The sequence below is a fragment of the Taeniopygia guttata genome, chromosome Z (assembly GCF_048771995.1).
Source record: "Taeniopygia guttata chromosome Z, bTaeGut7.mat, whole genome shotgun sequence".
Lineage (NCBI taxonomy): Eukaryota > Metazoa > Chordata > Aves > Passeriformes > Estrildidae > Taeniopygia > Taeniopygia guttata.
In genome coordinates this window covers 982,433-1,010,411 of record NC_133063.1, presented here as the reverse complement: position 1 = coordinate 1,010,411, position 27,979 = coordinate 982,433, and the positions used below count along the sequence as shown (strand labels likewise).

General features: G+C 55.0%; 1 long non-coding RNA gene across 1 annotated transcript in view; it reads left to right on the top strand.

Moving 5' to 3' along the window:
- The window catches only part of LOC140682027 (uncharacterized), a 508,954-nt gene that overhangs the window by 388,463 nt on the left and 92,512 nt on the right, over window positions 1-27,979 (top strand). The window lies entirely within an intron of this gene.

The following is a 27,979-nucleotide window of genomic DNA, read 5'->3' as shown; positions in this document are numbered from 1 at the left end:
GGTGAGTTTTCTTTCCCAGGGAAAAGAGCCGATGTTTGCGCTCCGACTCCTGTGGTCCGGAGGGGGCAGCTGACTGCAAAAAATCAGAACATCGAAGGATAAATCCCAGACAGGAGCTGCCCCTACCTCATACTTGTGCTGCCCTGACAGTCCCAGGGGAGCCCTACAAACTGACATCAGGAACCTGGACTGGTGAGTTTTCTTTCCCAGGGAAAAGAGCCGATGTTTGCGCTCCGACTCCTGTGGCCCTGAGCGGGCAGCTGAGTGCAAAAATCCGAACATCGAAGGATAAGTCCCAGACAGGAGCTGCCCCCACCTCATACTTGTGCTGCCCTGAGAGTCCAAAAAGAGCTCTACAAACTGACATCAGGAACCTGGACTGGTGAGTTTTCTTTCCCAGGGAAAAGAGCCGATGTTTGCGCTCCGAGTCCTGTGGCCCTGAGCCGGCAGCTGATTGCAAAAAATCCGAACATCGAAGGATAAGTCCCAGACAGGAGCTGCCCCCACCTCATACTTGTGCTGCCCTGAGAGTCCCAGGGGAGCCCTCCAAACTGACATCAGGAACCTGGACTGGTGAGTTTTCTTTCCCAGGGAAAAGAGCCGATGTTTGCGCTCCGAGTCCTGTGGCCCTGAGCGGGCAGCTGACCGCAGAAATTCCGAACATCGAAGGATAAGTCCCAGAAAGGAGCTACCCCCACCTCATACTTGTGCTGCCCTGACAGTCCCGGGGGAGCCCTACAAACTGACACCAGGAACCTGGACTGGTGAGTTTTCTTTCCCAGGGAAAAGAGCCGATGTTTGCGCTCCGAGTCCTGTGGCCCTGAGCGGGCAGCTGACTGCAAAAAATCCGAACATCGAAGGATAAGTCCCAGACAGGAGCTGCCCCCTCCTCATACTTGTGCTGCCCTGAGAGTCCCAGGGGAGCCCTCCAAACTGACATCAGGAACCTGGACTGGTGAGTTTTCTTTCCCAGGGAAAAGAGCCGATGTTTGCGCTCCGAGTCCTGTGGCCCTGAGCCGGCAGCTGACCGCATAAATTCCGAACATCGAAGTATAAGTCCCAGACAGGAGCTGCCCCCACCTCATACTTGTGCTGCCCTGAGAGTCCCAGGGGAGCCCTACAAACTGACATCAGGAACCTGGACTGGTGAGTTTTCTTTCCCAGGGAAAAGAGCCGATGTTTGCGCTCCGACTCCTGTGGTCCGGAGCGGGCAGCTGACTGCACAAAATCGGAACATCGAAGGATAAATCCCAGACAGGAGCTGCCCCTACCTCATACTTGTGCTGCCCTGACAGTCCCAGGGGAGCCCTACAAACTGACATCAGGAACCTGGACTGGTGAGTTTTCTTTCCCAGGGAAAAGAGCCGATGTTTGCGTTCCGACTCCTGTGGCCCTGAGCGGGCAGCTGAGTGCAAAAAATCCGAACAGCGAAGGATAAGTCCCAGACAGGAGCTGCCCCCACCTCATACTTGTGCTGCCCTGACAGTCCAAAAAGAGCTCTACAAACTGACATCAGGAACCTGGACTGGTGAGTTTTCTTTCCCAGGGAAAAGAGCCGATGTTTGCGCTCCGAGTCCTGTGGCCCTGAGCCGGCAGCTGATTGCAGAAAATCCGAACATCGAAGGATAAGTCCCAGACAGGAGCTGCCCCCACCTCATACTTGTGCTGCCCTGACAGTCCCAGGGGAGCCCTCCAAACTGACATCAGGAACCTGGACTGGTGAGTTTTCTTTCCCAGGGAAAAGAGCCGATGTTTGCGCTCCGAGTCCTGTGGTCTGGAGCGGGCAGCTGAGTGCAAAAAATCCGAACATCGAAGGATAAGTCCCAGACAGGATCTGCCCCCACCTCATACTTGTGCTGCCCTGACAGTCCCAGGGGAGTCCTACAAACTGACATCAGGAACCTGGACTGGTGAGTTTTCTTTCCCAGGGAAAAGAGCCGATGTTTGCGCTCCGAGTCCTGTGGCCCTGAGCGGGCAGCTGACCGCAGAAATTCCGAACATCGAAGGATAAGTCCCAGAAAGGAGCTACCCCCACCTCATACTTGTGCTGCCCTGAGAGTCCCAGGGGAGCCCTACAAACTGACATCAGGAACCTGGACTGGTGAGTTTTCTTTCCCAGGGAAAAGAGCCGATGTTTGCGCTCCGAGTCCTGCGGCCCTGAGCCGACAGCTGACTGCAAAAAATCGGAACATCGAAGGATAAGTCCCAGACAGGAGCTGCCCCCACCTCATACTTGTGCTGCCCTGACAGTCCCAGGGGAGCCCTACAAGCTGACATCAGGAACCTGGACTGGTGAGTTTTCTTTCCCAGGGAAAAGAGCCGATGTTTGCGCTCCGAGTCCTGTGGCCCTGAGCGGGCAGATGAGTGCAAAAAATCCGAACATCGAAGGATAAGTCCCAGACAGGAGCTGCCCCCACCTCATACTTGTGCTGCCCTGAGAGTCCCAGGGGAGCCCTCCAAACTGACATCAGGAACCTGGACTGGTGAGTTTTCTTTCCCAGGGAAAAGAGCCGATGTTTGCGCCCCGAGTCCTGTGGCCGTGAGCTGGCAGCTGACCGCAGAAATTCCGAACATCGAAGGATAAGTCCCAGAAAGGAGCTGCCCCCACCTCATACTTGTGCTGCCCTTAGAGTCCAAAAAGAGCTCTACAAACTGACATCAGGAACCTGGACTGGTGAGTTTTCTTTCCCAGGGAAAAGAGCCGATGTTTGCGCTCCGAGTCCTGTGGCCCTGAGCGGGCAGATGAGTGCAAAAAATCCGAACATCGAAGGATAAGTCCCAGACAGGAGCTGCCCCCACCTCATACTTGTGCTGTCCTGAGAGTCCAAAAAGAGCCCTACAAACTGACATCAGGAACCTGGACTGGTGAGTTTTCTTTCCCAGGGAAAAGAGCCGATGTTTGCGCCCCGAGTCCTGTGGCCCTGAGCGGGCAGCTGAATGCAAAAAATCCGAACATCAAAGGATAAGTCCCAGACAGGAGCTGCCCCCACCTCATACTTGTGCTGCCCTGACAGTCCCAGGGGAGCCCTACAAACTGACATCAGGAACCTGGATGGTGAGTTTTCTTTCCCAGGGAAAAGAGCCGATGTTTGCGCTCCGACTCCTGTGGCCCCGAGCCGGCAGCTGAATGCAAAAAATCCGAACATCGAAGGATAAGTCCCAGACAGGAGCAGCCCCCACCTCATATTTGTGCTGTCCTGAGAGTCCAAAAAGAGCCCTACAAACTGACATCAGGAACCTGGACTGGTGAGTTTTCTTTCCCAGGGAAAAGAGCCGATGTTTGCGCTCCGACTCCTGTGGCCCTGAGCCGGCAGCTGACCGCAAAAAATCCGAACATCGAAGGATAAGTCCCAGACAGGAGCTGCCCCCTCCTCATACTTGTGCTGCCCTGAGAGTCCCAGGGGAGCCCCCCAAACTGACATCAGGAACCTGGACTGGTGAGTTTTCTTTCCCAGGGAAAAGAGCCGATGTTTGCGCCCCGAGTCCTGTGGCCGTGAGCTGGCAGCTGACCGCAGAAATTCCGAACATCGAAGGATAAGTCCCAGAAAGGAGCTGCCCCCACCTCATACTTGTGCTGCCCTGACAGTCCCAGGGGAGCCCTACAAACTGACATCAGGAACCTGGACTGGTGAGTTTTCTTTCCCAGGGAAAAGAGCCGATGTTTGCGCTCCGAGTCCTGTGGCCCTGATCCGGCAGCTGACCGCACAAATTCCGAACATCGAAGTATAAGTCCCAGACAGGAGCTGCCCCCACCTCATACTTGTGCTGCCCTGACAGTCCCAGGGGAGCCCTACAAACTGACATCAGGAACCTGGACTGGTGAGTTTTCTTTCCCAGGGAAAAGAGCCGATGTTTGCGCCCCGAGTCCTGTGGCCCTGAGCGGGCAGCTGAATGCAAAAAATTTTAACATCGAAGGATAAGTCCCAGACAGGAGCTGCCCCCACCTCATACTTGTGCTGTCCTGAGAGTCCAAAAAGAGCCCTACAAACTGACATCAGGAACCTGGATGGTGAGTTTTCTTTCCCAGGGAAAAGAGCCGATGTTTGCGCTCCGACTCCTGTGGCCCCGAGCCGGCAGCTGAATGCAAAAAATCCGAACATCGAAGGATAAGTCCCAGACAGGAGCTGCCCCCTCCTCATACTTGTCCTGCCCTGACAGTCCCAGGGGAGCCCTACAAACTGACATCAGGAACCTGGACTGGTGAGTTTTCTTTCCCAGGGAAAAGAGCCGATGTTTGCGCCCCGAGTCCTGTGGCCCTGATCCGGCAGCTGACCGCACAAATTCCGAACATCGAAGGATAAGTCCCAGAAAGGAGCTACCCCCACCTCATACTTGTGCTGCCCTGACAGTCCCAGGGGAGCCCTACAAACTGACATCAGGAACCTGGACTGGTGAGTTTTCTTTCCCAGGGAAAAGAGCCGATGTTTGCGCTCCGAGTCCTGTGGCCCTGAGCCGGCAGCTGACCGCACAAATTCCGAACATCGAAGTATAAGTCCCAGACAGGAGCTGCCCCCACCTCATACTTGTGCTGCCCTGAGAGTCCCAGGGGAGCCCTACAAACTGACATCAGGAACCTGGACTGGTGAGTTTTCTTTCCCAGGGAAAAGAGCCGATGTTTGCGCTCCGACTCCTGTGGTCCGGAGCGGGCAGCTGACTGCAAAAAATCGGAACATCGAAGGATAAATCCCAGACAGGAGCTGCCCCTACCTCATACTTGTGCTGCCCTGACAGTCCCAGGGGAGCCCTACAAACTGACATCAGGAACCTGGACTGGTGAGTTTTCTTTCCCAGGGAAAAGAGCCGATGTTTGCGCTCCGACTCCTGTGGCCCTGAGCGGGCAGCTCAGTGCAAAAAATCCGAACATCGAAGGATAAGTCCCAGACAGGAGCTGCCCCCACCTCATACTTGTGCTGCCCTTAGAGTCCAAAAAGAGCTCTACAAACTGACATCAGGAACCTGGACTGGTGAGTTTTCTTTCCCAGGGAAAAGAGCCGATGTTTGCGCTCCGAGTCCTGTGGCCCTGAGCGGGCAGATGAGTGCAAAAAATCCGAACATCGAAGGATAAGTCCCAGACAGGAGCTGCCCCCACCTCATACTTGTGCTGTCCTGAGAGTCCAAAAAGAGCCCTACAAACTGACATCAGGAACCTGGACTGGTGAGTTTTCTTTCCCAGGGAAAAGAGCCGATGTTTGCGCCCCGAGTCCTGTGGCCCTGAGCGGGCAGCTGAATGCAAAAAATCCGAACATCGAAGGATAAGTCCCAGACAGGAGCTGCCCCCACCTCATACTTGTGCTGCCCTGACAGTCCCAGGGGAGCCCTACAAACTGACATCAGGAACCTGGATGGTGAGTTTTCTTTCCCAGGGAAAAGAGCCGATGTTTGCGCTCCGACTCCTGTGGCCCCGAGCCGGCAGCTGAATGCAAAAAATCCGAACATCGAAGGATAAGTCCCAAACAGGAGCAGCCCCCACCTCATACTTGTGCTGTCCTGAGAGTCCAAAAAGAGCCCTACAAACTGACATCAGGAACCTGGACTGGTGAGTTTTCTTTCCCAGGGAAAAGAGCCGATGTTTGCGCTCCGACTCCTGTGGCCCTGAGCCGGCAGCTGACCGCAAAAAATCCGAACATCGAAGGATAAGTCCCAGACAGGAGCTGCCCCCTCCTCATACTTGTGCTGCCCTGAGAGTCCCAGGGGAGCCCTCCAAACTGACATCAGGAACCTGGACTGGTGAGTTTTCTTTCCCAGGGAAAAGAGCCGATGTTTGCGCTCCGAGTCCTGTGGCCGTGAGCTGGCAGCTGACCGCAGAAATTCCGAACATCGAAGGATAAGTCCCAGAAAGGAGCTGCCCCCACCTCATACTTGTGCTGCCCTGACAGTCCCAGGGGAGCCCTACAAACTGACATCAGGAACCTGGACTGGTGAGTTTTCTTTCCCAGGGAAAAGAGCCGATGTTTGCGCTCCGAGTCCTGTGGCCCTGATCCGGCAGCTGACCGCACAAATTCCGAACATCGAAGTATAAGTCCCAGACAGGAGCTGCCCCCACCTCATACTTGTGCTGCCCTGACAGTCCCAGGGGAGCCCTACAAACTGACATCAGGAACCTGGACTGGTGAGTTTTCTTTCCCAGGGAAAAGAGCCGATGTTTGCGCTCCGAGTCCTGTGGCCCTGAGCCGGCAGCTGACTGCAAAAAATCGGAACATCGAAGGATAAGTCCCAGACAGGAGCTGCCCCTACCTCATACTTGTGCTGCCCTGACAGTCCCAGGGGAGCCCTACAAACTGACATCAGGAACCTGGACTGGTGAGTTTTCTTTCCCAGGGAAAAGAGCCGATGTTTGCGCCCCGAGTCCTGTGGCCCTGAGCGGGCAGCTGAATGCAAAAAATCCGAACATCGAAGGATAAGTCCCAGACAGGAGCTGCCCCCACCTCATACTTGTGCTGTCCTGAGAGTCCAAAAAGAGCCCTACAAACTGACATCAGGAACCTGGATGGTGAGTTTTCTTTCCCAGGGAAAAGAGCCGATGTTTGCGCTCCGACTCCTGTGGCCCCGAGCCGGCAGCTGAATGCAAAAAATCCGAACATCGAAGGATAAGTCCCAGACAGGAGCAGCCCCCACCTCATACTTGTGTTCCTGAGAGTCCAAAAAGAGCCCTAGAAACTGACATCAGGAACCTGGACTGGTGAGTTTTCTTTCCCAGGGAAAAGAGCCGATGTTTGCGCTCCGACTCCTGTGGCCCTGAGCCGGCAGCTGACCGCAAAAAATCCGAACATCGAAGGATAAATCCCAGACAGGAGCTGCCCCCTCCTCATACTTGTGCTGCCCTGACAGTCCCAGGGGAGCCCTACAAACTGACATCAGGAACCTGGACTGGTGAGTTTTCTTTCCCAGGGAAAAGAGCCGATGTTTGCGCCCCGAGTCCTGTGGCCGTGAGCTGGCAGCTGACCGCAGAAATTCCGAACATCGAAGGATAAGTCCCAGAAAGGAGCTGCCCCCACCTCATACTTGTGCTGCCCTGACAGTCCCAGGGGAGCCCTACAAACTGACATCAGGAACCTGGACTGGTGAGTTTTCTTTCCCAGGGAAAAGAGCCGATGTTTGCGCTCCGAGTCCTGTGGCCCTGATCCGGCAGCTGACCGCACAAATTCCGAACATCGAAGTATAAGTCCCAGACAGGAGCTGCTCCCGCCTCATACTTGTGCTGCCCTGACAGTCCCAGGGGAGCCCTACAAACTGACATCAGGAACCTGGACTGGTGAGTTTTCTTTCCCAGGGAAAAGAGCCGATGTTTGCGCTCCGAGTCCTGTGGCCTTGAGCCGGCAGCTGACTGCAAAAAATCGGAACATCGAAGGATAAGTCCCAGACAGGAGCTGCCCCTACCTCATACTTGTGCTGCCCTGACAGTCCCAGGGGAGCCCTACAAACTGACATCAGGAACCTGGACTGGTGAGTTTTCTTTCCCAGGGAAAAGAGCCGATGTTTGCGCTCCGAGTCCTGTGACCCTGAGCGGGCAGCTGACTGCAAAAAATCGGAACATCGAAGGATAAGTCCCAGAAAGGAGCTGCCCCCTCCTCATACTTTTGCTGCCCTGAGAGTCCAAAAAGAGCTCTAGAAACTGACATCAGGAACCTGGACTGGTGAGTTTTCTTTCCCAGGGAAAAGAGCCGATGTTTGCGCTCCGAGTCCTGTGGCCCTGAGCCGGCAGCTGACCGCACAAATTCCGAACATCGAAGTATAAGTCCCAGACAGGAGCTGCCCCCACCTCATACTTGTGCTGCCCTGAGAGTCCCAGGGGAGCCCTACAAACTGACATCAGGAACCTGGACTGGTGAGTTTTCTTTCCCAGGGAAAAGAGCCGATGTTTGCGCTCCGACTCCTGTTGTCCGGAGCGGGCAGCTGACTGCAAAAAATCGGAACATCGAAGGATAAATCCCAGACAGGAGCTGCCCCTACCTCATACTTGTGCTGCCCTGACAGTCCCAGGGGAGCCCTACAAACTGACATCAGGAACCTGGACTGGTGAGTTTTCTTTCCCAGGGAAAAGAGCCGATGTTTGCGCTCCGACTCCTGTGGCCCCGAGCCGGCAGCTGAATGCAAAAAATCCGAACATCGAAGGATAAGTCCCAGACAGGAGCAGCCCCCACCTCATACTTGTGCTGTCCTGAGAGTCCAAAAAGAGCCCTACAAACTGACATCAGGAACCTGGACTGGTGAGTTTTCTTTCCCAGGGAAAAGAGCCGATGTTTGCGCTCCGACTCCTGTGGCCCTGAGCCGGCAGCTGACCGCAAAAAATCCGAACATCGAAGGATAAGTCCCAGACAGGAGCTGCCCCCTCCTCATACTTGTGCTGCCCTGAGAGTCCAGGGGAGCCCTCCAAACTGACATCAGGAACCTGGACTGGTGAGTTTTCTTTCCCAGGGAAAAGAGCCGATGTTTGCGCTCCGACTCCTGTGGCCCTGAGCCGGCAGCTGACCGCAAAAAATCCGAACATCGAAGTATAAGTCCCAGACAGGAGCTGCCCCCTCCTCATACTTGTGCTGCCCTGACAGTCCCAGGGGAGCCCTACAAACTGACATCAGGAACCTGGACTGGTGAGTTTTCTTTCCCAGGGAAAAGAGCCGATGTTTGCGCCCCGAGTCCTGTGGCCGTGAGCTGGCAGCTGACCGCAGAAATTCCGAACATCGAAGGATAAGTCCCAGAAAGAGCTGCCCCCACCTCATACTTGTGCTGCCCTGACAGTCCCAGGGGAGCCCTACAAACTGACATCAGGAACCTGGACTGGTGAGTTTTCTTTCCCAGGGAAAAGAGCCGATGTTTGCGCTCCGAGTCCTGTGGCCCTGATCCGGCAGCTGACCGCACAAATTCCGAACATCGAAGTATAAGTCCCAGACAGGAGCTGCTCCCGCCTCATACTTGTGCTGCCCTGACAGTCCCAGGGGAGCCCTACAAACTGACATCAGGAACCTGGACTGGTGAGTTTTCTTTCCCAGGGAAAAGAGCCGATGTTTGCGCTCCGAGTCCTGTGGCCTTGAGCCGGCAGCTGACTGCAAAAAATCGGAACATCGAAGGATAAGTCCCAGACAGGAGCTGCCCCTACCTCATACTTGTGCTGCCCTGACAGTCCCAGGGGAGCCCTACAAACTGACATCAGGAACCTGGACTGGTGAGTTTTCTTTCCCAGGGAAAAGAGCCGATGTTTGCGCTCCGAGTCCTGTGACCCTGAGCGGGCAGCTGACTGCAAAAAATCGGAACATCGAAGGATAAGTCCCAGAAAGGAGCTGCCCCCACCTCATACTTTTGCTGCCCTGAGAGTCCAAAAAGAGCTCTAGAAACTGACATCAGGAACCTGGACTGGTGAGTTTTCTTTCCCAGGGAAAAGAGCCAATGTTTGCGCTCCGAGTCCTGTGGCCCTGAGCCGGCAGCTGACCGCACAAATTCCGAACATCGAAGTATAAGTCTCAGACAGGAGCTGCCCCCACCTCATACTTGTGCTGCCCTGAGTGTCCCAGGGGAGCCCTACAAACTGACATCAGGAACCTGGACTGGTGAGTTTTCTTTCCCAGGGAAAAGAGCCGATGTTTGCGCTCCGACTCCTGTGGTCCGGAGCGGGCAGCTGACTGCAAAAAATCGGAACATCGAAGGATAAATCCCAGACAGGAGCTGCCCCTACCTCATACTTGTGCTGCCCTGACAGTCCCAGGGGAGCCCTACAAACGGACATCAGGAACCTGGACTGGTGAGTTTTCTTTCCCAGGGAAAAGAGCCGATGTTTGCGCTCCGACTCCTGTGGCCCTGAGCGGGCAGCTGAGTGCAAAAAATCCGAACATCGAAGGATAAGTCCCAGACAGGAGCTGCCCCCACCTCATACTTGTGCTGCCCTGACAGTCCAAAAAGAGCTCTACAAACTGACATCAGGAACCTGGACTGGTGAGTTTTCTTTCCCAGGGAAAAGAGCCGATGTTTGCGCCCCGAGTCCTGTGGCCCTGAGCGGGCAGCTGAATGCAAAAAATCCGAACATCGAAGGATAAGTCCCAGACAGGAGCTGCCCCCACCTCATACTTGTGCTGCCCTGACAGTCCCAGGGGAGCCCTACAAACTGACATCAGGAACCTGGATGGTGAGTTTTCTTTCCCAGGGAAAAGAGCCGATGTTTGCGCTCCGACTCCTGTGGCCCCGAGCCGGCAGCTGAATGCAAAAAATCCGAACATCGAAGGATAAGTCCCAGACAGGAGCAGCCCCCACCTCATACTTGTGCTGTCCTGAGAGTCCAAAAAGAGCCCTACAAACTGACATCAGGAACCTGGACTGGTGAGTTTTCTTTCCCAGGGAAAAGAGCCGATGTTTGCGCTCCGACTCCTGTGGCCCTGAGCCGGCAGCTGACCGCAAAAAATCCGAACATCGAAGGATAAGTCCCAGACAGGAGCTGCCCCCTCCTCATACTTGTGCTGCCCTGAGAGTCCCAGGGGAGCCCCCCAAACTGACATCAGGAACCTGGACTGGTGAGTTTTCTTTCCCAGGGAAAAGAGCCGATGTTTGCGCCCCGAGTCCTGTGGCCGTGAGCTGGCAGCTGACCGCAGAAATTCCGAACATCGAAGGATAAGTCCCAGAAAGGAGCTGCCCCCACCTCATACTTGTGCTGCCCTGACAGTCCCAGGGGAGCCCTACAAACTGACATCAGGAACCTGGACTGGTGAGTTTTCTTTCCCAGGGAAAAGAGCCGATGTTTGCGCTCCGAGTCCTGTGGCCCTGATCCGGCAGCTGACCGCACAAATTCCGAACATCGAAGTATAAGTCCCAGACAGGAGCTGCCCCCACCTCATACTTGTGCTGCCCTGACAGTCCCAGGGGAGCCCTACAAACTGACATCAGGAACCTGGACTGGTGAGTTTTCTTTCCCAGGGAAAAGAGCCGATGTTTGCGCCCCGAGTCCTGTGGCCCTGAGCGGGCAGCTGAATGCAAAAAATTTTAACATCGAAGGATAAGTCCCAGACAGGAGCTGCCCCCACCTCATACTTGTGCTGTCCTGAGAGTCCAAAAAGAGCCCTACAAACTGACATCAGGAACCTGGATGGTGAGTTTTCTTTCCCAGGGAAAAGAGCCGATGTTTGCGCTCCGACTCCTGTGGCCCCGAGCCGGCAGCTGAATGCAAAAAATCCGAACATCGAAGGATAAGTCCCAGACAGGAGCTGCCCCCTCCTCATACTTGTCCTGCCCTGACAGTCCCAGGGGAGCCCTACAAACTGACATCAGGAACCTGGACTGGTGAGTTTTCTTTCCCAGGGAAAAGAGCCGATGTTTGCGCCCCGAGTCCTGTGGCCCTGATCCGGCAGCTGACCGCACAAATTCCGAACATCGAAGGATAAGTCCCAGAAAGGAGCTACCCCCACCTCATACTTGTGCTGCCCTGACAGTCCCAGGGGAGCCCTACAAACTGACATCAGGAACCTGGACTGGTGAGTTTTCTTTCCCAGGGAAAAGAGCCGATGTTTGCGCTCCGAGTCCTGTGGCCCTGAGCCGGCAGCTGACCGCACAAATTCCGAACATCGAAGTATAAGTCCCAGACAGGAGCTGCCCCCACCTCATACTTGTGCTGCCCTGAGAGTCCCAGGGGAGCCCTACAAACTGACATCAGGAACCTGGACTGGTGAGTTTTCTTTCCCAGGGAAAAGAGCCGATGTTTGCGCTCCGACTCCTGTGGTCCGGAGCGGGCAGCTGACTGCAAAAAATCGGAACATCGAAGGATAAATCCCAGACAGGAGCTGCCCCCACCTCATACTTGTGCTGCCCTTAGAGTCCAAAAAGAGCTCTACAAACTGACATCAGGAACCTGGACTGGTGAGTTTTCTTTCCCAGGGAAAAGAGCCGATGTTTGCGCTCCGAGTCCTGTGGCCCTGAGCGGGCAGATGAGTGCAAAAAATCCGAACATCGAAGGATAAGTCCCAGACAGGAGCTGCCCCCACCTCATACTTGTGCTGTCCTGAGAGTCCAAAAAGAGCCCTACAAACTGACATCAGGAACCTGGACTGGTGAGTTTTCTTTCCCAGGGAAAAGAGCCGATGTTTGCGCCCCGAGTCCTGTGGCCCTGAGCGGCAGCTGAATGCAAAAAATCCGAACATCGAAGGATAAGTCCCAGACAGGAGCTGCCCCCACCTCATACTTGTGCTGCCCTGACAGTCCCAGGGGAGCCCTACAAACTGACATCAGGAACCTGGATGGTGAGTTTTCTTTCCCAGGGAAAAGAGCCGATGTTTGCGCTCCGACTCCTGTGGCCCCGAGCCGGCAGCTGAATGCAAAAAATCCGAACATCGAAGGATAAGTCCCAAACAGGAGCAGCCCCCACCTCATACTTGTGCTGTCCTGAGAGTCCAAAAAGAGCCCTACAAACTGACATCAGGAACCTGGACTGGTGAGTTTTCTTTCCCAGGGAAAAGAGCCGATGTTTGCGCTCCGACTCCTGTGGCCCTGAGCCGGCAGCTGACCGCAAAAAATCCGAACATCGAAGGATAAGTCCCAGACAGGAGCTGCCCCCTCCTCATACTTGTGCTGCCCTGAGAGTCCCAGGGGAGCCCTCCAAACTGACATCAGGAACCTGGACTGGTGAGTTTTCTTTCCCAGGGAAAAGAGCCGATGTTTGCGCTCCGAGTCCTGTGGCCGTGAGCTGGCAGCTGACCGCAGAAATTCCGAACATCGAAGGATAAGTCCCAGAAAGGAGCTGCCCCCACCTCATACTTGTGCTGCCCTGACAGTCCCAGGGGAGCCCTACAAACTGACATCAGGAACCTGGACTGGTGAGTTTTCTTTCCCAGGGAAAAGAGCCGATGTTTGCGCTCCGAGTCCTGTGGCCCTGATCCGGCAGCTGACCGCACAAATTCCGAACATCGAAGTATAAGTCCCAGACAGGAGCTGCCCCCACCTCATACTTGTGCTGCCCTGACAGTCCCAGGGGAGCCCTACAAACTGACATCAGGAACCTGGACTGGTGAGTTTTCTTTCCCAGGGAAAAGAGCCGATGTTTGCGCTCCGAGTCCTGTGGCCCTGAGCCGGCAGCTGACTGCAAAAAATCGGAACATCGAAGGATAAGTCCCAGACAGGAGCTGCCCCTACCTCATACTTGTGCTGCCCTGACAGTCCCAGGGGAGCCCTACAAACTGACATCAGGAACCTGGACTGGTGAGTTTTCTTTCCCAGGGAAAAGAGCCGATGTTTGCGCCCCGAGTCCTGTGGCCCTGAGCGGGCAGCTGAATGCAAAAAATCCGAACATCGAAGGATAAGTCCCAGACAGGAGCTGCCCCCACCTCATACTTGTGCTGTCCTGAGAGTCCAAAAAGAGCCCTACAAACTGACATCAGGAACCTGGATGGTGAGTTTTCTTTCCCAGGGAAAAGAGCCGATGTTTGCGCTCCGACTCCTGTGGCCCCGAGCCGGCAGCTGAATGCAAAAAATCCGAACATCGAAGGATAAGTCCCAGACAGGAGCAGCCCCCACCTCATACTTGTGTTCCTGAGAGTCCAAAAAGAGCCCTACAAACTGACATCAGGAACCTGGACTGGTGAGTTTTCTTTCCCAGGGAAAAGAGCCGATGTTTGCGCTCCGACTCCTGTGGCCCTGAGCCGGCAGCTGACCGCAAAAAATCCGAACATCGAAGGATAAATCCCAGACAGGAGCTGCCCCCTCCTCATACTTGTGCTGCCCTGACAGTCCCAGGGGAGCCCTACAAACTGACATCAGGAACCTGGACTGGTGAGTTTTCTTTCCCAGGGAAAAGAGCCGATGTTTGCGCCCCGAGTCCTGTGGCCGTGAGCTGGCAGCTGACCGCAGAAATTCCGAACATCGAAGGATAAGTCCCAGAAAGGAGCTGCCCCCACCTCATACTTGTGCTGCCCTGACAGTCCCAGGGGAGCCCTACAAACTGACATCAGGAACCTGGACTGGTGAGTTTTCTTTCCCAGGGAAAAGAGCCGATGTTTGCGCTCCGAGTCCTGTGGCCCTGATCCGGCAGCTGACCGCACAAATTCCGAACATCGAAGTATAAGTCCCAGACAGGAGCTGCTCCCGCCTCATACTTGTGCTGCCCTGACAGTCCCAGGGGAGCCCTACAAACTGACATCAGGAACCTGGACTGGTGAGTTTTCTTTCCCAGGGAAAAGAGCCGATGTTTGCGCTCCGAGTCCTGTGGCCTTGAGCCGGCAGCTGACTGCAAAAAATCGGAACATCGAAGGATAAGTCCCAGACAGGAGCTGCCCCTACCTCATACTTGTGCTGCCCTGACAGTCCCAGGGGAGCCCTACAAACTGACATCAGGAACCTGGACTGGTGAGTTTTCTTTCCCAGGGAAAAGAGCCGATGTTTGCGCTCCGAGTCCTGTGACCCTGAGCGGGCAGCTGACTGCAAAAAATCGGAACATCGAAGGATAAGTCCCAGAAAGGAGCTGCCCCCACCTCATACTTTTGCTGCCCTGAGAGTCCAAAAAGAGCTCTAGAAACTGACATCAGGAACCTGGACTGGTGAGTTTTCTTTCCCAGGGAAAAGAGCCGATGTTTGCGCTCCGAGTCCTGTGGCCCTGAGCCGGCAGCTGACCGCACAAATTCCGAACATCGAAGTATAAGTCCCAGACAGGAGCTGCCCCCACCTCATACTTGTGCTGCCCTGAGAGTCCCAGGGGAGCCCTACAAACTGACATCAGAAACCTGGACTGGTGAGTTTTCTTTCCCAGGGAAAAGAGCCGATGTTTGCGCTCCGACTCCTGTGGTCCGGAGCGGGCAGCTGACTGCAAAAAATCGGAACATCGAAGGATAAATCCCAGACAGGAGCTGCCCCTACCTCATACTTGTGCTGCCCTGACAGTCCCAGGGGAGCCCTACAAACTGACATCAGGAACCTGGACTGGTGAGTTTTCTTTCCCAGGGAAAAGAGCCGATGTTTGCGCTCCGACTCCTGTGGCCCCGAGCCGGCAGCTGAATGCAAAAAATCCGAACATCGAAGGATAAGTCCCAGACAGGAGCAGCCCCCACCTCATACTTGTGCTGTCCTGAGAGTCCAAAAAGAGCCCTACAAACTGACATCAGGAACCTGGACTGGTGAGTTTTCTTTCCCAGGGAAAAGAGCCGATGTTTGCGCTCCGACTCCTGTGGCCCTGAGCCGGCAGCTGACCGCAAAAAATCCGAACATCGAAGGATAAGTCCCAGACAGGAGCTGCCCCCTCCTCATACTTGTGCTGCCCTGAGAGTCCAGGGGAGCCCTCCAAACTGACATCAGGAACCTGGACTGGTGAGTTTTCTTTCCCAGGGAAAAGAGCCGATGTTTGCGCTCCGACTCCTGTGGCCCTGAGCCGGCAGCTGACCGCAAAAAATCCGAACATCGAAGGATAAATCCCAGACAGGAGCTGCCCCCTCCTCATACTTGTGCTGCCCTGACAGTCCCAGGGGAGCCCTACAAACTGACATCAGGAACATGGACTGGTGAGTTTTCTTTCCCAGGGAAAAGAGCCGATGTTTGCGCCCCGAGTCCTGTGGCCGTGAGCTGGCAGCTGACCGCAGAAATTCCGAACATCGAAGGATAAGTCCCAGAAAGGAGCTGCCCCCACCTCATACTTGTGCTGCCCTGACAGTCCCAGGGGAGCCCTACAAACTGACATCAGGAACCTGGACTGGTGAGTTTTCTTTCCCAGGGAAAAGAGCCGATGTTTGCGCTCCGAGTCCTGTGACCCTGAGCGGGCAGCTGACTGCAAAAAATCGGAACATCGAAGGATAAGTCCCAGACAGGAGCTGCCCCTACCTCATACTTGTGCTGCCCTGACAGTCCCAGGGGAGCCCTACAAACTGACATCAGGAACCTGGACTGGTGAGTTTTCTTTCCCAGGGAAAAGAGCCGATGTTTGCGCTCCGAGTCCTGTGGCCTTGAGCCGGCAGCTGACTGCAAAAAATCGGAACATCGAAGGATAAGTCCCAGACAGGAGCTGCCCCTACCTCATACTTGTGCTGCCCTGACAGTCCCAGGGGAGCCCTACAAACTGACATCAGGAACCTGGACTGGTGAGTTTTCTTTCCCAGGGAAAAGAGCCGATGTTTGCGCTCCGAGTCCTGTGGCCTTGAGCCGGCAGCTGACTGCAAAAAATCGGAACATCGAAGGATAAGTCCCAGACAGGAGCTGCCCCTACCTCATACTTGTGCTGCCCTGACAGTCCCAGGGGAGCCCTACAAACTGACATCAGGAACCTGGACTGGTGAGTTTTCTTTCCCAGGGAAAAGAGCCGATGTTTGCGCTCCGAGTCCTGTGACCCTGAGCGGGCAGCTGACTGCAAAAAATCGGAACATCGAAGGATAAGTCCCAGAAAGGAGCTGCCCCCACCTCATACTTTTGCTGCCCTGAGAGTCCAAAAAGAGCTCTAGAAACTGACATCAGGAACCTGGACTGGTGAGTTTTCTTTCCCAGGGAAAAGAGCCGATGTTTGCGCTCCGAGTCCTGTGGCCCTGAGCCGGCAGCTGACCGCACAAATTCCGAACATCGAAGTATAAGTCTCAGACAGGAGCTGCCCCCACCTCATACTTGTGCTGCCCTGAGTGTCCCAGGGGAGCCCTACAAACTGACATCAGGAACCTGGACTGGTGAGTTTTCTTTCCCAGGGAAAAGAGCCGATGTTTGCGCTCCGACTCCTGTGGTCCGGAGCGGGCAGCTGACTGCAAAAAATCGGAACATCGAAGGATAAATCCCAGACAGGAGCTGCCCCTACCTCATACTTGTGCTGCCCTGACAGTCCCAGGGGAGCCCTACAAACTGACATCAGGAACCTGGACTGGTGAGTTTTCTTTCCCAGGGAAAAGAGCCGATGTTTGCGCTCCGACTCCTGTGGCCCTGAGCGGGCAGCTGAGTGCAAAAAATCCGAACATCGAAGGATAAGTCCCAGACAGGAGCTGCCCCCACCTCATACTTGTGCTGCCCTGAGAGTCCAAAAAGAGCTCTACAAACTGACATCAGGAACCTGGACTGGTGAGTTTTCTTTCCCAGGGAAAAGAGCCGATGTTTGCGCTCCGAGTCCTGTGGCCCTGAGCCGGCAGCTGATTGCAAAAAATCCGAACATCGAAGGATAAGTCCCAGACAGGAGCTGCCCCCACCTCATACTTGTGCTGCCCTGAGAGTCCCAGGGGAGCCCTCCAAACTGACATCAGGAACCTGGACTGGTGAGTTTTCTTTCCCAGGGAAAAGAGCCGATGTTTGCGCTCCGACTCCTGTGGCCCCGAGCCGGCAGCTGAATGCAAAAAATCCGAACATCGAAGGATAAGTCCCAAACAGGAGCAGCCCCCACCTCATACTTGTGCTGTCCTGAGAGTCCAAAAAGAGCCCTACAAACTGACATCAGGAACCTGGACTGGTGAGTTTTCTTTCCCAGGGAAAAGAGCCGATGTTTGCGCTCCGACTCCTGTGGCCCTGAGCCGGCAGCTGACCGCAAAAAATCCGAACATCGAAGGATAAGTCCCAGACAGGAGCTGCCCCCTCCTCATACTTGTGCTGCCCTGAGAGTCCCCGGGGAGCCCTACAAACTGACATCAGGAACCTGGACTGGTGAGTTTTCTTTCCCAGGGAAAAGAGCCGATGTTTGCGCTCCGAGTCCTGTGGCCGTGAGCTGGCAGCTGACCGCAGAAATTCCGAACATCGAAGGATAAGTCCCAGAAAGGAGCTGCCCCCACCTCATACTTGTGCTGCCCTGACAGTCCCAGGGGAGCCCTACAAACTGACATCAGGAACCTGGACTGGTGAGTTTTCTTTCCCAGGGAAAAGAGCCGATGTTTGCGCTCCGAGTCCTGTGGCCCTGATCCGGCAGCTGACCGCACAAATTCCGAACATCGAAGTATAAGTCCCAGACAGGAGCTGCCCCCACCTCATACTTGTGCTGCCCTGACAGTCCCAGGGGAGCCCTACAAACTGACATCAGGAACCTGGACTGGTGAGTTTTCTTTCCCAGGGAAAAGAGCCGATGTTTGCGCTCCGAGTCCTGTGGCCCTGAGCCGGCAGCTGACTGCAAAAAATCGGAACATCGAAGGATAAGTCCCAGACAGGAGCTGCCCCTACCTCATACTTGTGCTGCCCTGACAGTCCCAGGGGAGCCCTACAAACTGACATCAGGAACCTGGACTGGTGAGTTTTCTTTCCCAGGGAAAAGAGCCGATGTTTGCGCTCCGAGTCCTGTGGCCCTGAGCGGGCAGCTGAATGCAAAAAATCCGAACATCGAAGGATAAGTCCCAGACAGGAGCTGCCCCCACCTCATACTTGTGCTGTCCTGAGAGTCCAAAAAGAGCCCTACAAACTGACATCAGGAACCTGGATGGTGAGTTTTCTTTCCCAGGGAAAAGAGCCGATGTTTGCGCTCCGACTCCTGTGGCCCCGAGCCGGCAGCTGAATGCAAAAAATCCGAACATCGAAGGATAAGTCCCAGACAGGAGCAGCCCCCACCTCATACTTGTGTTCCTGAGAGTCCAAAAAGAGCCCTACAAACTGACATCAGGAACCTGGACTGGTGAGTTTTCTTTCCCAGGGAAAAGAGCCGATGTTTGCGCTCCGACTCCTGTGGCCCTGAGCCGGCAGCTGACCGCAAAAAATCCGAACATCGAAGGATAAATCCCAGACAGGAGCTGCCCCCTCCTCATACTTGTGCTGCCCTGACAGTCCCAGGGGAGCCCTACAAACTGACATCAGGAACCTGGACTGGTGAGTTTTCTTTCCCAGGGAAAAGAGCCGATGTTTGCGCCCCGAGTCCTGTGGCCGTGAGCTGGCAGCTGACCGCAGAAATTCCGAACATCGAAGGATAAGTCCCAGAAAGGAGCTGCCCCCACCTCATACTTGTGCTGCCCTGACAGTCCCAGGGGAGCCCTACAAACTGACATCAGGAACCTGGACTGGTGAGTTTTCTTTCCCAGGGAAAAGAGCCGATGTTTGCGCTCCGAGTCCTGTGGCCCTGATCCGGCAGCTGACCGCACAAATTCCGAACATCGAAGTATAAGTCCCAGACAGGAGCTGCTCCCGCCTCATACTTGTGCTGCCCTGACAGTCCCAGGGGAGCCCTACAAACTGACATCAGGAACCTGGACTGGTGAGTTTTCTTTCCCAGGGAAAAGAGCCGATGTTTGCGCTCCGAGTCCTGTGGCCTTGAGCCGGCAGCTGACTGCAAAAAATCGGAACATCGAAGGATAAGTCCCAGACAGGAGCTGCACCTACCTCATACTTGTGCTGCCCTGACAGTCCCAGGGGAGCCCTACAAACTGACATCAGGAACCTGGACTGGTGAGTTTTCTTTCCCAGGGAAAAGAGCCGATGTTTGCGCTCCGAGTCCTGTGACCCTGAGCGGGCAGCTGACTGCAAAAAATCGGAACATCGAAGGATAAGTCCCAGAAAGGAGCTGCCCCCACCTCATACTTTTGCTGCCCTGAGAGTCCAAAAAGAGCTCTAGAAACTGACATCAGGAACCTGGACTGGTGAGTTTTCTTTCCCAGGGAAAAGAGCCGATGTTTGCGCTCCGAGTCCTGTGGCCCTGAGCCGGCAGCTGACCGCACAAATTCCGAACATCGAAGTATAAGTCCCAGACAGGAGCTGCCCCCACCTCATACTTGTGCTGCCCTGAGAGTCCCAGGGGAGCCCTACAAACTGACATCAGGAACCTGGACTGGTGAGTTTTCTTTCCCAGGGAAAAGAGCCGATGTTTGCGCTCCGACTCCTGTGGTCCGGAGCGGGCAGCTGACTGCAAAAAATCGGAACATCGAAGGATAAATCCCAGACAGGAGCTGCCCCTACCTCATACTTGTGCTGCCCTGACAGTCCCAGGGGAGCCCTACAAACTGACATCAGGAACCTGGACTGGTGAGTTTTCTTTCCCAGGGAAAAGAGCCGATGTTTGCGCTCCGAGTCCTGTGGCCTTGAGCCGGCAGCTGACTGCAAAAAATCGGAACATCGAAGGATAAGTCCCAGACAGGAGCTGCCCCTACCTCATACTTGTGCTGCCCTGACAGTCCCAGGGGAGCCCTACAAACTGACATCAGGAACCTGGACTGGTGAGTTTTCTTTCCCAGGGAAAAGAGCCGATGTTTGCGCTCCGAGTCCTGTGACCCTGAGCGGGCAGCTGACTGCAAAAAATCGGAACATCGAAGGATAAGTCCCAGAAAGGAGCTGCCCCCACCTCATACTTTTGCTGCCCTGAGAGTCCAAAAAGAGCTCTAGAAACTGACATCAGGAACCTGGACTGGTGAGTTTTCTTTCCCAGGGAAAAGAGCCGATGTTTGCGCTCCGAGTCCTGTGGCCCTGAGCCGGCAGCTGACCGCACAAATTCCGAACATCGAAGTATAAGTCCCAGACAGGAGCTGCCCCCACCTCATACTTGTGCTGCCCTGAGAGTCCCAGGGGAGCCCTACAAACTGACATCAGGAACCTGGACTGGTGAGTTTTCTTTCCCAGGGAAAAGAGCCGATGTTTGCGCTCCGACTCCTGTGGTCCGGAGCGGGCAGCTGACTGCAAAAAATCGGAACATCGAAGGATAAATCCCAGACAGGAGCTGCCCCTACCTCATACTTGTGCTGCCCTGACAGTCCCAGGGGAGCCCTACAAACTGACATCAGGAACCTGGACTGGTGAGTTTTCTTTCCCAGGGAAAAGAGCCGATGTTTGCGCTCCGACTCCTGTGGCCCCGAGCCGGCAGCTGAATGCAAAAAATCCGAACATCGAAGGATAAGTCCCAGACAGGAGCAGCCCCCACCTCATACTTGTGTTCCTGAGAGTCCAAAAAGAGCCCTACAAACTGACATCAGGAACCTGGACTGGTGAGTTTTCTTTCCCAGGGAAAAGAGCCGATGTTTGCGCTCCGACTCCTGTGGCCCCGAGCCGGCAGCTGACCGCAAAAAATCCGAACATCGAAGGATAAATCCCAGACAGGAGCTGCCCCCTCCTCATACTTGTGCTGCCCTGACAGTCCCAGGGGAGCCCTACAAACTGACATCAGGAACCTGGACTGGTGAGTTTTCTTTCCCAGGGAAAAGAGCCGATGTTTGCGCCCCGAGTCCTGTGGCCGTGAGCTGGCAGCTGACCGCAGAAATTCCGAACATCGAAGGATAAGTCCCAGAAAGGAGCTGCCCCCACCTCATACTTGTGCTGCCCTGACAGTCCCAGGGGAGCCCTACAAACTGACATCAGGAACCTGGACTGGTGAGTTTTCTTTCCCAGGGAAAAGAGCCGATGTTTGCGCTCCGAGTCCTGTGGCCTTGAGCCGGCAGCTGACTGCAAAAAATCGGAACATCGAAGGATAAGTCCCAGACAGGAGCTGCCCCTACCTCATACTTGTGCTGCCCTGACAGTCCCAGGGGAGCCCTACAAACTGACATCAGGAACCTGGACTGGTGAGTTTTCTTTCCCAGGGAAAAGAGCCGATGTTTGCGCTCCGAGTCCTGTGACCCTGAGCGGGCAGCTGACTGCAAAAAATCGGAACATCGAAGGATAAGTCCCAGAAAGGAGCTGCCCCCACCTCATACTTTTGCTGCCCTGAGAGTCCAAAAAGAGCTCTAGAAACTGACATCAGGAACCTGGACTGGTGAGTTTTCTTTCCCAGGGAAAAGAGCCGATGTTTGCGCTCCGAGTCCTGTGGCCCTGAGCGGGCAGCTGACCGCACAAATTCCGAACATCGAAGTATAAGTCCCAGACAGGAGCTGCCCCCACCTCATACTTGTGCTGCCCTGAGAGTCCCAGGGGAGCCCTACAAACTGACATCAGGAACCTGGACTGGTGAGTTTTCTTTCCCAGGGAAAAGAGCCGATGTTTGCGCTCCGACTCCTGTGGTCCGGAGCGGGCAGCTGACTGCAAAAAATCGGAACATCGAAGGATAAATCCCAGACAGGAGCTGCCCCTACCTCATACTTGTGCTGCCCTGACAGTCCCAGGGGAGCCCTACAAACTGACATCAGGAACCTGGACTGGTGAGTTTTCTTTCCCAGGGAAAAGAGCCGATGTTTGCGCTCCGACTCCTGTGGCCCCGAGCCGGCAGCTGAATGCAAAAAATCCGAACATCGAAGGATAAGTCCCAGACAGGAGCAGCCCCCACCTCATACTTGTGCTGTCCTGAGAGTCCAAAAAGAGCCCTACAAACTGACATCAGGAACCTGGACTGGTGAGTTTTCTTTCCCAGGGAAAAGAGCCGATGTTTGCGCTCCGACTCCTGTGGCCCTGAGCCGGCAGCTGACCGCAAAAAATCCGAACATCGAAGGATAAGTCCCAGACAGGAGCTGCCCCCTCCTCATACTTGTGCTGCCCTGAGAGTCCAGGGGAGCCCTCCAAACTGACATCAGGAACCTGGACTGGTGAGTTTTCTTTCCCAGGGAAAAGAGCCGATGTTTGCGCTCCGACTCCTGTGGCCCTGAGCCGGCAGCTGACCGCAAAAAATCCGAACATCGAAGGATAAATCCCAGACAGGAGCTGCCCCCTCCTCATACTTGTGCTGCCCTGACAGTCCCAGGGGAGCCCTACAAACTGACATCAGGAACCTGGACTGGTGAGTTTTCTTTCCCAGGGAAAAGAGCCGATGTTTGCGCTCCGAGTCCTGTGGCCCTGATCCGGCAGCTGACCGCACAAATTCCGAACATCGAAGTATAAGTCCCAGACAGGAGCTGCTCCTGCCTCATACTTGTGCTGCCCTGACAGTCCCAGGGGAGCCCTACAAACTGACATCAGGAACCTGGACTGGTGAGTTTTCTTTCCCAGGGAAAAGAGCCGATGTTTGCGCTCCGAGTCCTGTGACCCTGAGCGGGCAGCTGACTGCAAAAAATCGGAACATCGAAGGATAAGTCCCAGAAAGGAGCTGCCCCCACCTCATACTTTTGCTGCCCTGAGAGTCCAAAAAGAGCTCTAGAAACTGACATCAGGAACCTGGACTGGTGAGTTTTCTTTCCCAGGGAAAAGAGCCGATGTTTGCGCTCCGAGTCCTGTGGCCCTGAGCCGGCAGCTGACCGCACAAATTCCGAACATCGAAGTATAAGTCTCAGACAGGAGCTGCCCCCACCTCATACTTGTGCTGCCCTGAGTGTCCCAGGGGAGCCCTACAAACTGACATCAGGAACCTGGACTGGTGAGTTTTCTTTCCCAGGGAAAAGAGCCGATGTTTGCGCTCCGACTCCTGTGGTCCGGAGCGGGCAGCTGACTGCAAAAAATCGGAACATCGAAGGATAAATCCCAGACAGGAGCTGCCCCTACCTCATACTTGTGCTGCCCTGACAGTCCCAGGGGAGCCCTACAAACTGACATCAGGAACCTGGACTGGTGAGTTTTCTTTCCCAGGGAAAAGAGCCGATGTTTGCGCTCCGACTCCTGTGGCCCTGAGCGGGCAGCTGAGTGCAAAAAATCCGAACATCGAAGGATAAGTCCCAGACAGGAGCTGCCCCCACCTCATACTTGTGCTGCCCTGAGAGTCCAAAAAGAGCTCTACAAACTGACATCAGGAACCTGGACTGGTGAGTTTTCTTTCCCAGGGAAAAGAGCCGATGTTTGCGCTCCGAGTCCTGTGGCCCTGAGCCGGCAGCTGATTGCAAAAAATCCGAACATCGAAGGATAAGTCCCAGACAGGAGCTGCCCCCACCTCATACTTGTGCTGCCCTGAGAGTCCCAGGGGAGCCCTCCAAACTGACATCAGGAACCTGGACTGGTGAGTTTTCTTTCCCAGGGAAAAGAGCCTATGTTTGCGCTCCGACTCCTGTGGCCCTGAGCCGGCAGCTGACCGCAAAAAATCCGAACATCGAAGGATAAATCCCAGACAGGAGCTGCCCCCTCCTCATACTTGTGCTGCCCTGACAGTCCCAGGGGAGCCCTACAAACTGACATCAGGAACCTGGACTGGTGAGTTTTCTTTCCCAGGGAAAAGAGCCGATGTTTGCGCCCCGAGTCCTGTGGCCGTGAGCTGGCAGCTGACCGCAGAAATTCCGAACATCGAAGGATAAGTCCCAGAAAGGAGCTGCCCCCACCTCATACTTGTGCTGCCCTGACAGTCCCAGGGGAGCCCTACAAACTGACATCAGGAACCTGGACTGGTGAGTTTTCTTTCCCAGGGAAAAGAGCCGATGTTTGCGCTCCGAGTCCTGTGGCCCTGATCCGGCAGCTGACCGCACAAATTCCGAACATCGAAGTATAAGTCCCAGACAGGAGCTGCCCCCACCTCATACTTGTGCTGCCCTGACAGTCCCAGGGGAGCCCTACAAACTGACATCAGGAACCTGGACTGGTGAGTTTTCTTTCCCAGGGAAAAGAGCCGATGTTTGCGCTCCGAGTCCTGTGGCCTTGAGCCGGCAGCTGACTGCAAAAAATCGGAACATCGAAGGATAAGTCCCAGACAGGAGCTGCCCCTACCTCATACTTGTGCTGCCCTGACAGTCCCAGGGGAGCCCTACAAACTGACATCAGGAACCTGGACTGGTGAGTTTTCTTTCCCAGGGAAAAGAGCCGATGTTTGCGCTCCGAGTCCTGTGACCCTGAGCGGGCAGCTGACTGCAAAAAATCGGAACATCGAAGGATAAGTCCCAGAAAGGAGCTGCCCCAACCTCATACTTTTGCTGCCCTGAGAGTCCAAAAAGAGCTCTAGAAACTGACATCAGGAACCTGGACTGGTGAGTTTTCTTTCCCAGGGAAAAGAGCCGCTGTTTGCGCTCCGAGTCCTGTGGCCCTGAGCCGGCAGCTGACCGCACAAATTCCGAACATCGAAGTATAAGTCCCAGACAGGAGCTGCCCCCACCTCATACTTGTGCTGCCCTGAGAGTCCCAGGGGAGCCCTACAAACTGACATCAGGAACCTGGACTGGTGAGTTTTCTTTCCCAGGGAAAAGAGCCGATGTTTGCGCTCCGACTCCTGTGGTCCGGAGCGGGCAGCTGACTGCAAAAAATCGGAACATCGAAGGATAAATCCCAGACAGGAGCTGCCCCTACCTCATACTTGTGCTGCCCTGACAGTCCCAGGGGAGCCCTACAAACTGACATCAGGAACCTGGACTGGTGAGTTTTCTTTCCCAGGGAAAAGAGCCGATGTTTGCGCTCCGAGTCCTGTGGCCTTGAGCCGGCAGCTGACTGCAAAAAATCGGAACATCGAAGGATAAGTCCCAGACAGGAGCTGCCCCTACCTCATACTTGTGCTGCCCTGACAGTCCCAGGGGAGCCCTACAAACTGACATCAGGAACCTGGACTGGTGAGTTTTCTTTCCCAGGGAAATGAGCCGATGTTTGCGCTCCGAGTCCTGTGACCCTGAGCGGGCAGCTGACTGCAAAAAATCGGAACATCGAAGGATAAGTCCCAGAAAGGAGCTGCCCCCACCTCATACTTTTGCTGCCCTGAGAGTCCAAAAAGAGCTCTAGAAACTGACATCAGGAACCTGGACTGGTGAGTTTTCTTTCCCAGGGAAAAGAGCCGATGTTTGCGCTCCGAGTCCTGTGGCCCTGAGCCGGCAGCTGACCGCACAAATTCCGAACATCGAAGTATAAGTCCCAGACAGGAGCTGCCCCCACCTCATACTTGTGCTGCCCTGAGAGTCCCAGGGGAGCCCTACAAACTGACATCAGGAACCTGGACTGGTGAGTTTTCTTTCCCAGGGAAAAGAGCCGATGTTTGCGCTCCGACTCCTGTGGTCCGGAGCGGGCAGCTGACTGCAAAAAATCGGAACATCGAAGGATAAATCCCAGACAGGAGCTGCCCCTACCTCATACTTGTGCTGCCCTGACAGTCCCAGGGGAGCCCTACAAACTGACATCAGGAACCTGGACTGGTGAGTTTTCTTTCCCAGGGAAAAGAGCCGATGTTTGCGCTCCGACTCCTGTGGCCCCGAGCCGGCAGCTGAATGCAAAAAATCCGAACATCGAAGGATAAGTCCCAGACAGGAGCAGCCCCCACCTCATACTTGTGCTGTCCTGAGAGTCCAAAAAGAGCCCTACAAACTGACATCAGGAACCTGGACTGGTGAGTTTTCTTTCCCAGGGAAAAGAGCCGATGTTTGCGCTCCGACTCCTGTGGTCCGGAGCGGGCAGCTGACTGCAAAAAATCGGAACATCGAAGGATAAATCCCAGACAGGAGCTGCCCCTACCTCATACTTGTGCTGCCCTGACAGTCCCAGGGGAGCCCTACAAACTGACATCAGGAACCTGGACTGGTGAGTTTTCTTTCCCAGGGAAAAGAGCCGATGTTTGCGCTCCGAGTCCTGTGACCCTGAGCGGGCAGCTGACTGCAAAAAATCGGAACATCGAAGGATAAGTCCCAGACAGGAGCTGCCCCCACCTCATACTTTTGCTGCCCTGAGAGTCCAAAAAGAGCTCTAGAAACTGACATCAGGAACCTGGACTGGTGAGTTTTCTTTCCCAGGGAAAAGAGCCGATGTTTGCGCTCCGAGTCCTGTGGCCCTGAGCCGGCAGCTGACCGCACAAATTCCGAACATCGAAGTATAAGTCCCAGACAGGAGCTGCCCCCACCTCATACTTAAGCTGCCCTGAGAGTCCCAGGGGAGCCCTACAAACTGACATCAGGAACCTGGACTGGTGAGTTTTCTTTCCCAGGGAAAAGAGCCGATGTTTGCGCTCCGACTCCTGTGGTCCGGAGCGGGCAGCTGACTGCAAAAAATCGGAACATCGAAGGATAAATCCCAGACAGGAGCTGCCCCTACCTCATACTTGTGCTGCCCTGACAGTCCCAGGGGGGCCCTACAAACTGACATCAGGAACCTGGACTGGTGAGTTTTCTTTCCCAGGGAAAAGAGCCGATGTTTGCGCTCCGACTCCTGTGGCCCTGATCCGGCAGCTGACCGCACAAATTCCGAACATCGAAGTATAAGTCCCAGACAGGAGCTGCCCCCGCCTCATACTTGTGCTGCCCTGACAGTCCCAGGGGAGCCCTACAAACTGACATCAGGAACCTGGACTGGTGAGTTTTCTTTCCCAGGGAAAAGAGCCGATGTTTGCGCTCCGAGTCCTGTGGCCTTGAGCCGGCAGCTGACTGCAAAAAATCGGAACATCGAAGGATAAGTCCCAGACAGGAGCTGCCCCTACCTCATACTTGTGCTGCCCTGACAGTCCCAGGGGAGCCCTACAAACTGACATCAGGAACATGGACTGGTGAGTTTTCTTTCCCAGGGAAAAGAGCCGATGTTTGCGCTCCGAGTCCTGTGGCCCTGAGCCGGCAGCTGACCGCACAAATTCCGAACATCGAAGTATAAGTCTCAGACAGGAGCTGCCCCCACCTCATACTTGTGCTGCCCTGAGTGTCCCAGGGGAGCCCTACAAACTGACATCAGGAACCTGGACTGGTGAGTTTTCTTTCCCAGGGAAAAGAGCCGATGTTTGCGCTCCGACTCCTGTGGTCCGGAGCGGGCAGCTGACTGCAAAAAATCGGAACATCGAAGGATAAATCCCAGACAGGAGCTGCCCCTACCTCATACTTGTGCTGCCCTGACAGTCCCAGGGGAGCCCTACAAACTGACATCAGGAACCTGGACTGGTGAGTTTTCTTTCCCAGGGAAAAGAGCCGATGTTTGCGCTCCGACTCCTGTGGCCCTGAGCGGGCAGCTGAGTGCAAAAAATCCGAACATCGAAGGATAAGTCCCAGACAGGAGCTGCCCCCACCTCATACTTGTGCTGCCCTGAGAGTCCAAAAAGAGCTCTACAAACTGACATCAGGAACCTGGACTGGTGAGTTTTCTTTCCCAGGGAAAAGAGCCGATGTTTGCGCTCCGAGTCCTGTGGCCCTGAGCCGGCAGCTGATTGCAAAAAATCCGAACATCGAAGGATAAGTCCCAGACAGGAGCTGCCCCCACCTCATACTTGTGCTGCCCTGAGAGTCCCAGGGGAGCCCTCCAAACTGACATCAGGAACCTGGATGGTGAGTTTTCTTTCCCAGGGAAAAGAGCCGATGTTTGCGCTCCGACTCCTGTGGCCCCGAGCCGGCAGCTGAATGCAAAAAATCCGAACATCGAAGGATAAGTCCCAGACAGGAGC